At 41.9% G+C, this 16,398-nt stretch overlaps 1 protein-coding gene across 1 annotated transcript in view; it reads left to right on the plus strand.

The window, feature by feature from the left end:
* The window catches only part of rpgrip1l (RPGRIP1 like), a 41,096-nt gene extending 25,210 nt beyond the window's left edge, over nucleotides 1–15,886 (plus strand). The window contains exon 27 of the mRNA XM_077007597.1: nucleotides 15,259–15,886. The gene's annotated coding sequence lies outside the window, so the exon portion shown is untranslated. The remainder of the gene's footprint in view (nucleotides 1–15,258) is intronic.
* Nucleotides 15,887–16,398: the final 512 nt, after the last annotated feature.

The following is a 16,398-nucleotide window of genomic DNA, read 5'->3' on the forward strand; positions in this document are numbered from 1 at the left end:
CATACGCAGCCATACATCAGCGCCCATGCCCAGCCCCTCTTCTGAGCCCCGAACGGGCACTCAGGTGTGTGAGCGGCCTCGCTCGTCAGGTGTGTTACTTCCTCTCCCATCCCTCAATCTGTCAATTAGCAGCGGCAGCGATGAGGGGGGGGGGCACACTCCGGCGGCCGGAGCCGTAGACGCGTCCGGCTGCTCCGTCATGGACAGAGGCGCAGCACAGCTGACGTAGCCGTTTTGTCTCTGTGTTGAGGGGTTGAAGGTGGGGGCTGGAAATTTAGAGTCTGTCATGCTGACAAAGGAAAGTTGACAGGGGGAAAAAATAAAAAGCACATAGTCCTATTACACGTTAATGTTGGTTATGGATCCTTATTGCTTTGTGAACAGATCCGCAGAACAGCCGTTAAGTCCTGCACGGGCTTAGACGTCGGCAACAAGGGCGGGAAAGACAGGACGCGCTGTCGTAGATCAGATGGTAGTGTCAGGCAGAACCGGACCCGAAACGTGTGTTCTCTCAGTGAAGGCTGTCTGTATTATTCCCACTGAGCGATGTGTGATGCCTGATTTAGCGAATGACCTTCCGTGTTCGGGGCTCTGTCTGGGTCTCGGCGAAAGCCGTCTCCTCCTTAAGACTGGCACGTTCTGGCACCTTGGACAGACGCGTAAACAGATGCAGTCTCTGTTAGTAATGACAGGTGATTATATGTGGCAGTGGTGCCAAGACAATTAAACGGTGGGCTGACGGCACCATTTGGCGCACTGTTATCCCAGCGCTAGGGCTAATTGTAGCGGCACTTTCGCTCCTGCCAGGACGCGGCTTCGAACATCGTTAATTTTACACCAGAACATGTCGTCTGGAGATGAGTGCAGGCTTTGCTGGAGACCACTTCTATCCCAGGCGGGATCAGACACTCGGAAGTAATTAGCCTCACCAGGTTTTCTCCCTTTTCTCCCCCTTCTACATCAGGGCTGTGATTGCGCATGTGCACGCGTATTATACGCTTGTGTATTTCCTGGGTGGTGTCACCTCTGATTAGCTGCGACTGTCTGCGCTGACCAGTGGACATCAGGGGTTCACCAGCTGTGGCGACGTTCACATTTGATATTTCTTTACCTTCCTGTCCGAGGCCTTTAACTTGTAATAATATAGGTACATATGAGAAAGGTGTTATTTCCTCTAGTGAAACACAATTTCACTGCAGACCTGCACAGACGTGCTCATGAACAGTATCATTATTAATTTACTACATGCAAAATAATGGACTATTGTTTCACAAAATATTCTGCAAAGAAATGGTCGTTTGCACAGACGTCTATAGAGGGGTTAAGACCAGTGTCTGAATCATGACTAGCCTTCACATCATCGCTAGGCATTTGTGCAGAAGAGTAACCCTCAGACGAGACTAACGACTCCATGAAGGAATCTCTCCAAGCAGAAGATGCTACAGTAACACGGAGGAGACATTGAATTGATTTTTAAACTACGATTTGCACTGACAATTGTTAGGGGCGATATATATATATATATATATATATATATATATATATATATATATATATATATATATATATATATATATATATATATATATATATACACATACATAGCCTACATACATACATACATACATAAAGTAATGTCTTCTGGCTTAATTTGCACTTGGTCTGGCCTGTGCCAAATGTTTAAATGGCGCTCACATGGTCTGCTGTGACTGGTTAACATATGATGCCATTTGTTGTGGTACAATGTGGCGTGCTGTTATTCTTTAATTACTCTGGCTTTAATAGGGCATGGCCTGGGCCCACTTCACTAACACGCCTCAATCAGAGGGGATTTGTATGGACGTACCCTAGCAGTGTGCAGTGGTATTAACACTCATGTACATGTAACCCTTCATAGGCACATGCACATAATTTTAGTCTTATCCACACACTACAACCCATGATATCTTATCCAAACAAAAGCCATGTACTGTATATGTTATCCCTGACGTTATGGTACATATATTGCCAGAATGTGATTTGAAATAATAGTTTTTTAAATGTGGTATTTTGCGTATTTGACCAACAGTATTCCTCTCTACTACCCCGACTGTGAAAGGCAAACCAGGCCAGTACACAAACATATTTTGTTGACGCAGTCTGATTGTTTGCCATCTGTACTTTACAGTTTACTTTTCACAACTCTGTTATACTTTTCTTAGTATCGTTTTCTAATTTTTATTATGTGTGTTTAATAAATGTCACATGTAGCATAAGTCAAGAAAATTCCAACCATTGACTCCACAATTTTTCAAAATTTGACATTTTGTAATGCAAATATTGTATTCATTTAAGAGGTGCTCAATGTGTATGTGTGTTCTGGCAGAGGACACTGGTGTCAGATGGAGTGTAATTAGGACTTGGTGAACAGACTGTCCTCCCGGTGGGGTGAGTATGCTCTATGCTGTTGGGACTCAGTGATGTCAGCTTGGCCAAGGCCAGCGACTTTTAAATATTGGGTCAAAGACACTTCCTGTGTCTTTCCATAATCCCCACACATGGCCAAGCCCAACTCATCAGCAGGTAATGAGACATACACACACACACACACACACACACACAACTAACTGTAATGTAAATTTTGTAATTTGTTTTGTACAATACAGAAAATTCCCTAAAACATCATACATGTGAACGCCATGGGGTTGTATGGGGCGTCACGTTTCATACTTACGTCCTCTGTACCACTGAGTCCAGTGTAGGCTTGCAAGTTACTCACAGATGACAGTCTTAAATAACTTTTGTCACACACAATTATATTTGTGTTTAATTTGGAAATCAAAAATACCCATGCCAGTGTAGCTGATATAACCGTGACTGTTCAATTTGCCATGGCCATAACAAACTCATAATGTACCATTAGAGCATACACCAATACAAAAGAGTGAGCTCAGAGTTAAAGTAGTACCGACATAATACTTCTGCTAATACCTCTTTGATTGAAATGTCAATGATAGTGTGACTAGGTTTACCACCCTAGATTCCAACCCTGATTTACTCCGGGGCAGATTAGAGGTCCACTGCCCTCTCATAAACTGATAAATAAATAGCCCTGTTTAGTTAGCACATGGTGTAGCTAAACCTCGGATTTGTCTGTCAATGAAAGCCAGTTTAGTGCCTGTATATTGTTTTCAATATAACAACATGCTTTTGCTCTGTTAGATATTCTGCTTTGATGTTATACAGTACAAATGGGTACAATTTGTTCCTATATTTATAAAACCTTTTAGCTCTTTTTAGTATTTGTATTAAATTAATATATAACCTCTTTCTAATGTTATAATTACTGCTGTTCCTCCTTTCTTCTATTCTTTCTTTTTTTTGCAATGACAAACGTGACCTTTTATGTGTGTCCCATATTTTCATGAAAGACTCAAAACTTCAGTGTGATATATTTGAACTGCAGTCAGAGCTCTCTGCCAACTAAGGACACTTAGACAGCTGTTTAAAGTGGATGAATTGGAGAGAGCAATTAAAGAGCCTTAAACTGTGAAAGAACTTCACAATGGAGACAGGAACAGTCCTTTTGACTCTCGTCTGTGGATAAACCTGAGTTGACTTGTATGAAGCAAAGTAGAGAGTTGCTGTGAAGAGAAGGGAAAAAGAGAAAAGAGTTTTTATCTCTAATATGTGCTGCTACCAACGCTAGGAGATCTAATGATGATGTTGGCACCCAGCTGAAAATGTTCAATCTTCACAGAGGCTTACTTCATATATATATATATATATATATATATATATATATATATATATATATATATATATATATATATATATATATATATACTTTCAAAAACTTTCAAAGACAAAAAATCTATTTCCAGAAGATCAGAGGGCAAAAACTAAATATGTATATGCATGAAAGTCCTAGAACGGTGTATGGAGTATCAACACGCTGCAGCCCTGTTGAATGTGTTTACATGCTGGTGAGACAGGCTCTGTAAACATGGTCATCATGGCAGAGTTAGTGAGTTAATTAAAGGATGTTAACAGGCCCCGCTGAAGCAATGTGAAGGAATGCTTTTGACAGACTGCTAAAATGGCTCCTCATTCTCCTTCTTGATGGCCATGAAGGTAACAGCCCAAGTGGACTTCGTAATCCTGCTTAGTCTTATTGCTGCACAGGGTGCAATATCAATACGGAAGTGTATTTGTGTTTGTTATTCCTTATAAAAAAGGATGGGTCATAATGTCTCAGCTTTAGTACCGAATCATGCCAAACTGTCCTATGCCAATATTTTTAGGGTAGAGTTAGTTCACATGTATAGGTTTCAGATTTCAAAAGAACCATAGCTAATGTGACAAAATGTAATACCAGTAAACACTTTAAAAGTGTGACCTCTTAAAATACACCCATTGAGAGTTTGCAAAACACCAGTCTTTACTCTTTCATTGCAATAATCGCTATTGCATCTAGTCTGAGGTGAGACACTCAGCGTTATTGAATCAGGTCTGATCCACTGCCAATGAGAATCCAATGCTATTGATCTCTGTGTAATATGAGCTCATTAGTGTACCGACTCAGGGTCAGGTTGTTGGGGGAATGAAGAGGGCGGCCATCTTGACCTTAGCAAGCGCCTCCAATCGATTAGCTCTGACTGGGAAAATAAGCCACTGAGAGGTTGACTCTGCTTTACCTGAAACATGATTAGAGTACTTCAGGCTCTTGGTTTAACCATTAGACCAGAGTAACTTAATTAGCACTTTCTTATAGTATTAATAATGACTTGGGCTGACTGATTTACATTGATTCCTGTTTCGTGTGTTTCACGAGACGAATGGCACCACATATTTGATGTGTTTAAGTTATGTGAGAGTGCTGGCAAAACCACTGTACTCAAAGGTAATGTTCTTAATGTATTAGATTAGAGGCTATAAGTATTTCAATTGAGTCTTATAGACAGAGTCAAGTATGACTACATATAGTTCACAGCATAAAATGTGGCCGGCGTTTTATGGTGGTGAATTTAACATATTTGAAAGTAACACATCTTATCTATCAGTATTACCTCTCGGGCCTTGTCATTACACTCCTAACTCTCTTACCAAGTTCTGTGGAATTATTAACAAATCCTAACAAGTCCGTGATCTTGCAATTACAAAAACGGCCCTTTCTGCTATTGGACCTCATCTGTCCTCTAAACGATTGTTGACACTGTGGAGCAGCGTCTAATATAAATGGTTAATGGGTTGTGATGACCAACTACATGGTTGAAAGACCGTGTAATCTCCCCTCAATTACTGCGAGGTGCACACAGCCCTCTCTGAAGCCCGTCCCTGCCTCCCTCTCCCGCCTCAACCAGCTGCCACTGACGAGCTCTGATCGCTGGGCTGTCAGGTGTAAAAAATGAAAAGCACTGCAGTAAGAAAGGGCCTTAGATGCAGCAGGCAGATGCCTGGTGATTTGTGTGTTAGCGCCATGTGTCACACTACAAACTCGGTGGCCCTCTGCATCTGCAAGCCTATTGCTTTAATTATCCATACAGTCTGTCAAACAACACTGCAGAAGTGGGTAGTTACACAATGCTCTCAGAGCCAAAATAGTTATTTATTTTGGTCGTAAGAACACACACACACACACATATATATATATATAGAGAGAGAGAGGAGAGAGAGAGAGAGAGAGGGAGAGAGAGAGGGAGGGAGAGACTTGTACAGTACACAATTTACAGACTAAATAAATATATTCACAAATAAACAATACAAACGTACTAATTTCAAACTTGATTGCTTCTTGATTTGAGATTTGAGTGTTGAAAGCTACAGCTGACCTTTTTTTTTGTTTGTTTTGAAACATCTGAGTGAACATGCATTCACCGGCCACTTTATTTGGTACAGTTCATTACTGCTAACTCAATGTATTTAGGTATGTAGACATGACCAAGACGACCTGCTGCAGTTCAAACAGAATAAGTGAATCAGAATCAGAATGGGGAAGAAAGGTGATTTAAGTGACTTTGAACATGGCGTGGTTGTTGGTGCCAGACGGGCTGGTCTGAGTATTTCAGAAACTGCTGATCTATTGGGATTTTCACGCACAACCATCTCTAGGGTTTACAGAGAATGGTCTGAAAAACAGAAAATATCCAGTGAGCGGCGGTTCTGTGGGAGCAAATGCCTTGTTGATGCCAGAGGTCAGAAGAGACCAGGCCAGACTGGTTAAAGCTGAATGGCAACAGTTACTCAAATAACCAGTCGTTACAACCGAGGCACGCAGAAGAGCATCTCTGAACGCATAACACGTCAAACCTTGAGGTGGATGGGCTACAGCAGCAGAAGACACACCGGGTGTCACTCCTGTCAGCTAAGAACAGGAAACTGAGGCTACAGTTCACAAAGGCTCACCAAAACTGGACAATAGAAGATTGGAAAAACATTGACTGGTCTGATGAGTCTTGATTTTTGCTGTGACATTCGGATGGTGGGGTCAGAATTTGGCATCAACAACATGAAAGCATGGATCCATCCTGCCATGAATCAACGGTTCAGGTGATGGTGTTGCAATGGTGTGGGGGATATTTTCCTGGCACACTGGGCCTATTACTACCAATTGAGCATCATGTCAATGCCACAGCCTACCTGAGTATTGTTGCTGACCATGTCCATCCCATTATGACCACAGTGTACCATCTTCTGATGGTTACCCAGCAGGATAACGCAAAAGGGGGTCCAACCCGGTACTAGCAAGGTGTACCTAAAAATGAAATGAAATGAGCCATATTTTGTCGATTGTGATTTTTACACCCCAATTGAAATTTGTCCTCCGCTTTTAACCCATCTGTGCAGTCAGAACACACAAACACACACACTAGTGATTACTAGGGGGCTGTGGATCACACGTGCCCAGAGCGGTGGGCAGCCCGGCGCCCGGCGCCCGGGGAGCAGTTGGGGTTAGGTGCCTTGCTCAAGGGCACCTCAGTCATGGCCTCAGGTCTGGGAATCGAACCCACGACCCTCCGGTCACAAGACCAGTTCCCTAACCGCCAGGCCATGACTGCCCCGCCATAAAGACTGCCAGGCCATAAAGAGGCTGGTGAGTGAGAGTGTGTGTGTGTGTGCAGGCCCGTTGACAGTATTGCTGGGGCCTGGGACAAGAAAGTTTCATGTAACCCCCCCCCCCCCCCCCCCCCCAGCTTACATCATTTGAATTTTCTCAGTAGCAGACAATCCTTGTGTTAGGTCATATAGTATACAGCCACACATCAGCTGTTTCTGACAGCTGACTGGTTTATACTTGACGTGTCGCGAGCGGCGCGAGGGTCCGCGCGGCGAAAATGAAGTAATCGCAGTGGCACCGAACGTGCGCGAGGGTCTCGATTCTTCGCGAGGTCGTGCACCTCTCGAATTTTGTAACTTCGCGCGCGCCGCGCTTCTGCGCAATGAACAAAGTCACGTTTGCAGGGTTCATACACCTTTATAAGGTGGAATTCAAGCACTTGTACGTCACTTTAAAGGTCCATTTCAATATTTCCCTGAACGCTAAACATAATTAAGTTAAATATTTATACATATACTCGAAATAATTTGCTTTTTATTTACATTATTTAATGGTTGTTTATTTTCAAAACGCCCAATCTTAACGTCTTCACGTTCTCTCATTTTTTGTCCTGGAATTACATTTGTTGTGAAACGAAGTAGTACTTTAGCCTAAATTCCAGCACTTTTCAAACCTGGAACACAATGCATTAAAATACATTAAAATTCGACTTTCTTTTCTGCGCTCCAGATTTCTGTATTTACTTTAACTATCCACCACTGTATTTCCCGCTGTTGGACGGGTACCGGCCGGCTACGGTCGATGCTGGATCAAACCATTTTTCAGTGGGAGGCGGGGGTGTATGCACTTAATGGAAAATATGCAGATAGGTAAAAAACATATATTTTAGCCATTGAGCTTATTTTGAGTACAAAAATTTTTATTAATGAAAGATTTCAAGATTATTTAAAATTATAGACTTTAAATAAAAAATAAATTGCTGGGCTCTTTGATGGGCCCCCCTGGCCCTGGGGCCCGGGACAACAGACCCGGTTGTCCCCCCTGTCGACGGGGCTGTGTGTGTGTTTATATATATATATATATATATATATATATATATATATATATATATATATATATATATATATATATATAACGATATATATAACGTTATATATTTATTACGTTATATATTTATATAACGTTATATATAAATTATATTATATAAATATAATATAATTATATATATATATATATATAACGATATATATAACGATATGATATATATAACGATATTGTAACGATTGTCGAGCGGCCGAGGGGGCACCATGTAGCGATTGTTGTAAAATAAATGGGTCTTATTTTTTACATTGAGGGGGCGGGACACCTCGCCTGAGGGGGCGACGCCCCCATTCGCCCCCCCGTGGCGCCGGCCCTGTATATATATATATATATATATATATATATATATATATATATATATATATATATATATATATATATATATATATGGTGATGGTGAAAAAGTTCTCTGTTATTTATAGTTAATTGGGAATAAAAGAGTGTAAGTTCAAAGCTGTTTTGATAAGAGCTATCAGTTTTGAGCTGCTTTCACGATGGCTGTGATTAAAAGGATTATACATAGTTTAATGAGGTTTCCAGCTGAGTGCACAGAGTAATAGGGATAATTTCAGCCTGGGATTCCTCGTTCACTCCAGCCTTTAGTCAGGTGACGGGCCGAATATCTGCGATCTGCTCTCTTCACACAGAGACGCTTCACACAATCAATACTACCTGAGCAGGTGCTCATTTAGACCGCAGGTTCAGTGTTTTGCAGTTCATAAGAAACAATTAAACTGAACTGATGGGGGAAAAAAAATCATTTAAATTTTGTTCTCTTAGATTTATGTCTGTTCTTGTTAAAAAGTGAGCGGGACCGAGTTCACTGATGTGGGCCAAAGTGTGATTTACAGCAGACGTGTGGCGGTGGCTGGGAACCCTTATATTTGTTAGATCACCACGGTGCTCCCACTCTGACCTGTGCCTCCCTTGATGGTTCAGTTTTACAGCCGTTCCTTCGGGGCCAGCGCTAAAGGCAGCAGACTGACTAATGTTTTTATTACCCCCTAGCCAGGCAATACAAATGATTCCCAATCTAATCTAATCGCACTTCTCGGGGAAAAAAATATGAAAAATTTGCAGATATATACTCAGCACTAATGTCACAGCCCTGGGCCTGTGGAGGCCCCTGGGCTTATACTGTAGATGGGCCCTCTTTCCCCACGACACAGGAAAAGAATGATGTGAATATTATTCCTATCTGAGTGGCATTAGAAGCCCTCATGGTTTCGGCGACAACTTTATCGCCACGCCAATATGAAAACGGAAGGGGTTGGAGCTCATATTCAGCGATGATTGACAATTATGGCCACATAATTCTCCCCCTGTCATTTCTGCTCACTGGCTTCTTCCCTCTCCATCGAGGTGACATCCCTCAGATAGAGGGGGATAAATATGTCATAAATCAAGCCAAAGGATTATGGGTCCCCACTGGGATAATCTGCCATGCTGCACTGGCCTAGTATTCATCATTAGATTGTGAACTAGAGCGAGGTCATGGCACTAGGTAATTTCCTCTCTCTCTCTCTCTCTCTCTCTCTCACTCTCACTCTCACTCTCTCTCTCTCTCTCTCTCTCTCTCTTTCTATGTGTGTGTGTCTGTCTTTTTTTTCTCCCTCTCCCACTCTCTCTTTGTCTCTCTCAAACCTTGGACACACACCGTGCGAAAGGTCTGCTCATCTCACCCAATAAGAGAGCATTAAGATGAGATCTCTGTATCTTCCCTCCCTGCCCCCTACTGTACTCGCCGATAACCACATTTCACATCAACATTTCTGCTCTTTTTTTCCCCCATCTGCCTCCTATTGTGTAGTATGTCTGTCATCGGGTGATTTATTAGCATCTCCTAGCACTGCTGCACTCGCTGTGGTGCGGTTAGTGTTGGCGGTCCTGTCAGATATAGAGTTAATTATCGGCAGTAATGAGGGGCTGCTGCTCGGGTGGACATGACATTTGAGGCGTGTCGTTGGCGAAAAAACAAACAAACGAAAAAATTTCATTAGCACAAAGTGACAGTTTTGCTTTTATCAGGCTGAGCCGTGTGGATTGAACCCCGCTCTCTGTTGTTTGCTCTGAGCATAATGAACTGTGCAGGTATTTTCCTCCTCTTCCTCCTCTTCCTCCTCTTCTGACATGGACAGTAGCAGATTCCTCCTAACAGCCAACGGTAACGATGAAAAAGCTCACCCCGTGTGTGTAACAGCAAACACATCAATTATTCATCTTTGTTAGCCTTATTATCTCCCCTCTACCAACATTAAATGCTGTGCGATATTTGAAGGCAGCTAATGATCAATGGGGCTTGAATCCTGGAAATGCAGTGAGCTGTGTGACAGTACTGATTATATTTACACCTCATTCCCCTAAATATAGTCTCTGTGCTGTCCTGCTTGTTGGGAGGAGTACGGCGTTAGTGTGGGGCTGTTTCCACGCGTGGTGACAGTGGAGAATACTGCCAGGTTGTAATGAGAGCGCTCGTGTGCAGGGGGCTCCAGACAGACAGGGGCCTGTGTGCATCATTTCTACCTGCTAGGCAGGTGTCTGTACGGAGCTCTCTCTCTCTCACATGTTGTAATGTTGACACATCCTTTGGAAGGAACCGTAGAAATGCAGATAAACTTTCTGATACTGGAAATGCATAAATAAAAGCACAGGATGTTTAATATAACAGATTGATGCAAAAAACATCGTATTTCCTAACCTTTCTTTTGAAGTAGGTTTTGTGGTTCCTTTAATTTGACTAGAAGTTAACCTTGTAATCTCAGAACATTTTGGTTTTAAAGTGTTTTCAAAGTGAGTCATTTAATTCTATGAAGCATCACATTTTCCAGCACGGCTTGTGTAGTAATCTGCAATAAAATTAAACTCTGTTTTCATTTGGGTAATGATTTCAGACAAAGCAGCGTCATCACCGTCACGTTGTTAATAGTGATCCTGCGTTTTTGCCTGTTTTAATTTCCCCTCTTATTTTGCGCCCTCTCTTGCCAAGTCTTCGGTCTCCTCGCAGACTCTCATTTGTTTTCCCATCTTCTCTTCCCTTTCATTTCCCCATTTCTGTAATTCTTTTATTTTTCGATTTCCTTTATTTCTTGTCGGGCTAAATCACATCTCCCCTCCGCTCTTTCCACCTTGATAAATAATTTGCGGGTGATGCGCGGAGCCGTCAGTCACGGGGGCCACGTGTGACAGGGGCTCTGCTGAGATGCGATAACTGCTCCCATCTCTTCGCTGAGGCATGGAGATTTATTGAGCCGTGATAAGTGACGCACTAGCCATCACACTCAGCCAAATAGACTCCCCTATGCGTTTATTCTTATTGCGGCAAGAGATGCAAAATGTCTCCCCAGAGGGCCCAATTGCTGCCAAAGAGTCCTGGCAGGCTGTATGTGTCATTACTTTATATTAGATAAAGAAGGAAATGCAGCTCGCTGGGACTTTGGCGATGATGACAGTCGTTTGTGTGAGTGACGGAGCATCATTCACCCGCGGCCCTGAAGACGACTCACAGCCGCTGACTCCCGCCTCGCGCTGTCATATTTTTCTCCCCTATTTAGATGTTTTTCGTGGTGTTTGCGGAGTTTCTAAGTCATTACGGATCAGAGGGCTCTTCGGCGCCGCACTGCTGATGCAGACGGAGCTCCACTAGACCGAGACCAGCTCTGCGTTCACACAACCACACACGTGCCTTCGCTCTCTGATTACTGTAGAGCTACAACACAAATATAGGATTCTAGTGATGCGGACGAAATGAAGCTTTAATGTTAAATGTAAGCCTGACCACTCTCTTTCTACTGTGTCAGAGATTTTTTGCTTTGATGTACCAGTCATTTGTGAACACTACCCTGTGGATACAGCAGGAGTTTGATTGGTCGGGGAGTCAGAGAAGGCGGCGATGATTGGATATTGCTATTAGAGAATCTGCTTCTGTTTGATCCATTGCTAATGTGTGACGCTGTTGCCCATTCATTCACCCGCAGTAGAGCAAATCCCTCCTCATTAAATATTCACACCGCCAGCGTCCGTAATGATTTCCTGTCTCGTTGTGTCTGTGTGGATCATCCTTCCCCTCCATTTTCCTCTTTGTCACATGCCATTGAAGTAAGCATCAGAAACAGATGGCTTTTAGCTAACAGGAGTCTCAAATCAATGCTGTCATATATGTGGTGGAAGATTTGGTCAGTATACACTGGCCAGGCTCTTTACCACTGATATCTCCATCTTCTAGTCCAATGTCGGAAACAGAAAACTTCCAACCCGCATGGATTTATCTTCTGTTGTGGTTGTAGTCATCACTGCTCATAACCCGTGACGTGTGAGTCTGGTGGCACATTAATATCTATGGTTTGCTCTTGTTTCTGTAGCCTATATATACGAGAAGATCAATAACCTTCTTTTTTTTAATCGTCTGTGTCACATCCTCTCACTCTTTCATGGACTGCTGGTCTTCGTGATCCTTAACTATCTTCACATCAGACGCCTCATGAACATCGTCTCAATCTGGCTTTTCCGCTAGCATGAGCTCAAATCTCTGCATCCTGTGTACATCTATTACAGCCAGTAGTCCTGCTAGAATAAACCAATGTTTAACATGGACATTTTGCGACTAGTCAATCTCGGAAAATGGATCCTGTTTTTATGTAATTCCCTCTCAGGTGATGTGTCATTCCATTCCTCAGTGATGCCAAAAAGAAAATGGCTTTCCGAATCTCTTAAGACTTCATCTTCATAATGTTTTCTTACTGTTGGCATTGCCTTTTCTCATTAGGGCTCTAAGTGCTACATTTCTTTAACTGTCCTTTGTGACAATGTCTATTATAACCGAATTGCCATACAAACAGAATTTAAACCAAAAATCATCTGAAAAATGAGCCCTTTTTTATCGTAAACCATTCTTAAATTTCCACATAGACCACCAAACAGAACCTCTTGAGCTTTTGTTTTGAGTTCCACCTCTGGCAAATTAGTATGTGCTGACCCCTCTTAAGTGGGTTCATTAACCACTGCTTTTAACAGCCCCTGGGCAAACTTATTCTTACACATTTGACAATTGGACAAATGTTTTTGCCCTTCAGCTTTGACTCCTCTGGTCTGTCTGTTTTATTGGCTGGCCGTGACTCTAGTGCAGGTTGTGTCAGGCCATGATTTCACTAGGTTGACATCAGGTGACATTCCTTTCAGTAGTGGTCAACAGGCTGAGGTGTAGTGTAATTGGCTTTGTTATAATGGTACACCATCTGGTTTGAGAGGTTCAAAGATTTCTTGACCAGCTGTCAATATGTTTCAGAGGTAATATAATTGGATGTAACTCACAAGTATAATATCACTTCCTCATGTAGATGTGTTTTCAAAGCTGAATTGCGTTGTCATATATTGGTTTGCTTTAATTTCAACAACAACATAATGTTGCAAACATCTGAGGTGTAATTAGCCTTGGGTTGGTTGAGATGCTTCATAGTATTTTGTGAGAATTGTTTTATGAACAAATCTTTCAGAAATGTGTGCTTTAAGTTCCTTTTGTTTTCTGCTAAATGAATCAGATGGTGGTTGTTTTCATGCTGAGCTGAAATCTGTGACTGAACAGAATCTCAGTATGGTAAAGCACAAAACCCCAGAGGGTTTGGTCTTCTCCTTTATTTCAGATATGTGCAAAAAAATGAGATTTAACAAATGCAGAGTGTATTCACAGATAATTAGTGGGTAATGTGTGGATAATTAGTGGAAAGTTGTTTGTTGCAGTTATTTGTTGTATTTCATCAGAAGGTTTTTTTTAAACTGTAATCTCTAAGGGAACATACATGATTCACATTACAAAGGTTCACAAGTCTCACTACTGAAGTGCTAATGGAACTGCACGGCTTTTGAACATGGTTAAAACTAGACACATACATATATTAGATCAATCGGCTATTATGGAAAATACTGCTAATGCTCATTTATATCTTTGTCAGAGCGATATTATTTACTGATTATTTATGTGGAAATTGATTTCAAGCACCCCACAAATGGCATGGACTGCGTTTGAGAGGGATGTGTATTTGTTTATTTAATCTCATAAAATGTTTTTGTTTTGTCTCTTTCTTGCTCTCTCCCATTTCATCCCTCATTCATCGTGAAGAACCTTTTAGTTTCTCCTCCTCTTCTTCATCCTTTTCTTCTTTTTCGTCTTCTTCTTCACATACAGTATAGTGAAATGCATTTGCGCTTTTTAATAGCCTTAAATATGAATGCGGCCAGAGATACCCATGACTGTGAGACACTGTTTTCTCTCTCAGAGATGCCGTTCACAATAGCATTTTAGCACATGTATTACCGTCTGTCAAGTGCTTTGAAACAGTCTGATTCATAACCACTGATGTACTCTGCTGCCACTGGAGAATGTGAAAGAGGCATCTGAAAGGAATCTCTTTGGCATCTCTGCTCTTTTGTCTGTCTTTTCTCTTGAAAAAAGGGCCTGGAGTCTTTGTATCTCCCTCTCTGACTCTTCACCTGCAGCTTTCTCTTCTCAGTACCCCTTTGCTTTGTCCAGGGGAATCATTACTTCTTTGGTGAATATTTTATACACTTCAATACCTCTCCTCTCATTCACCTGACAAATAACCCCTCTTATCCACCCACAAGCTCAGCAAATAAATAAAACACATCCTACAGAGAAACCTGGACAGCCCACTTCGTCAGTCTGTAACTTCTTTCTTCCTCAAGAACTAACCTTGTAGAGCACAGAGTGAATATACTGTAGCTCTGGTAGATTTCAAATGTTACCATGGGTGATATTGTGGTTTTTCATGTAATAATGTATTTATTGAAATGTTCTCTGTCCCAATTTCAGAATTATGTCTGTTTTGTAAGATGCTTGTGATTTTTAAAATTTATTTAGATTTTTCACTCTATACTGAAGTTCTGAAAATTCAAGTGGTTTTAAACCTACTCGGCTGTATGATGCCCTAATTGCATTATGCACTCTTATCAGCTAGCTCTCCGGAGAAGGAAAAGATTAAGACGTAATTATCAGAATGTCAGTAACATTTGTGGTTTGCTGGACATTCAAGTAAAGATTCACTTATTCACTTGCTGAAAGTAACTCATATTTAATTCACACTGTATTCCTATGATGTGTGTTTTTTCAGGTGTGTGAGGGAAAGGATGGCCTCAGGGCGGGATGCTACTCTCAGAGCCTTCAGAGATTTCTCACATCCTACACTTACCATCTCTCCAGGTTCCTCTCTTCGCTGGACTTTTGCCACACTGCCCTTGGTCTTACATGTGTAGCTGTAATTATGAACAAGGAGAACAAGTTGGACCATCAAACCTCTTATGGATGAACCTCTTAATTCCAACGCCCACATTCTGGCCTTGTCATTTTTTGGGGCAGGACAGCCAGAATTGAGGTTCTGTCTGAAGTTTTTCCAACCCCATCTACAGTCATATTAAGGTCAGTGTTCAGTGTTTGAACTGAAGGAGGTGATGTACCCATAACAGAACAGCTGATGAATATGAGTATTAAATAAATCGCATACACTCCTCCAATAATGTGTGTAAAAATGTGAGAATGGAACGTGAGTTTTAATATTAACTATGACTTCATGTGGCTATCTTATCTTAATCAAAATTTTATATGTCCACCAGTTCTGTAAAAGGCTGTTTGACACAACCATACACAACATTATGGAAACAAAATGGTGTTTGGAAACTTTAATGTCTCCAGTTCTTGGCCAGGCCTGTCTGCCTTGTTTTCTTAGGTTTGCACAGATGGACTGAACTGATGCTTCAAAGAGCTCAAGTTGTATTTCTGTTTATATATGTTACCCATTAAATATTTCAAGTCACATCAGTTCACTAAATCTTGGACCACAATAACAAATGCAAAACAGTACATTCTGTTTGTGGGTGCATGTGTTTGCGCATGTGTGTTTGTGTGAGTATGTGTGTCTGTTAGTTACAGCTGAGCTCATCCTGTGTTCCTGAGTTGGTTTTTCATTAGAGTGTGTGTGATAGGGCCAACACAAGGCCCAGACATTTTCTTCCAGCAAGCAGACCACACCTCACCCTCCGTCCAGAAGCAGAGTCCCGCAGCGGGACACGGTGCACCTAGAGTCCTGATTAGTCTGGTGTTGTTTTAGCAGGGCCCTGTGAAGGCTGTCGCACAGCTGCAGAGGGCATGCACACATGTGTTTGAGAGCTTGCTCTGACAGCGTGTCACGATAAGAGAGAGAGAAGGAGAAGGAGAGGAAGAGAGAAATTCTGTACGGAACAAAGAGCGCCTCTGG

This window comes from Brachyhypopomus gauderio, chromosome 5, assembly GCF_052324685.1.
Source record: "Brachyhypopomus gauderio isolate BG-103 chromosome 5, BGAUD_0.2, whole genome shotgun sequence".
NCBI lineage: Eukaryota > Metazoa > Chordata > Actinopteri > Gymnotiformes > Hypopomidae > Brachyhypopomus > Brachyhypopomus gauderio.